Below are 1,120 nucleotides of genomic sequence, written 5' to 3'. Positions count from 1 at the left end.
CTCTGAACGCCCCCTGGGGGGCGGTACCGCCCACGTTGAGAACCGCTAGTATAGACACTTCAAACCTGGAATAGATTATTCTCCTGTTCAAGCTGGATATTTAAAACCTGGTTTGTGATTTGTGAAACATTTTCCTGATTTGTGAAAACTCAATAAAGTTCGAAAATCAACATTTTTTGGCATCTCTTTTTGGCATTAGAGCAGTTAATTAGAACTGCTCTAATTAAAAAACTACAACAACTAGACTATTCAAACCTGGAATAGATTATTCTGCTCTAATATAAGAATATATAGAACCATGTTAGTGATTTGTGAAACATTTTCCTGATTTGTGAAAACTCAATAAAGTTTGAAAATCAAAATTTTTTGGCATCTGGATCGCCATAGATTAAAACACTACAACTCCTAGTAGACTCTTCAAACCTGGACTAGATTATTCTTCTCTAATAGCAGAATATTTAGAACCATGTTTGGGATTTGTGAAACCTGTTTCTGATTTGTGAAAACTCAATGAAGTTCAATTTTCACAATTTTTTGGCATCTGGATCACACTAAAACTGCTCTAATTAAAAAACTACAACACCTAGACTCTTCAAACCTGGACTAGATTATTCTGCTATGATAGCAGAATATTTATAACCATGTATGGGATTCATGAAACTTTTTCTGATTTGTGAAACTTCAATAAATGTTCATTTTACCACTTTTTTTGCATCTGGATCACACTAGAACTGGTCTAATTCCAAATAGCAGAATATGTAAAACCATGTTTGGGATTTGTGAAGCTTTTTTCTGATTTGTGAAGCTTTTTTCTGATTTGTGAAACTTCCAAAAAGTGGATATCACCACTTTTTTTTTTATCTGGGTCACACAAGAACTGCTTTAATTGGGGCCTGCCCATAGCAATGCATTCACTGCCTCCATGCATTGCATGGCAGACACCTATTGTTATACACCCAATAGAATGTCTCTTTATCATTTATTATTTATCTTTATTATTGCGCAGCAAGGCAGTTCATTAACATTAGCACAAACATTAGCATTTCACTGCCCCCCACTAGTGCACTGCTTTGCGCGCATTAGCATTAGCCTTTTGCCTAAAATAACCTATTTGTTAAAT

Source organism: Poecilia formosa, unplaced genomic scaffold (genome assembly GCF_000485575.1).
Source record: "Poecilia formosa unplaced genomic scaffold, Poecilia_formosa-5.1.2 Scaffold633, whole genome shotgun sequence".
Classification (NCBI taxonomy): Eukaryota; Metazoa; Chordata; class Actinopteri; order Cyprinodontiformes; family Poeciliidae; genus Poecilia; species Poecilia formosa.
Note: the sequence above shows the minus strand (reverse complement) of the source record.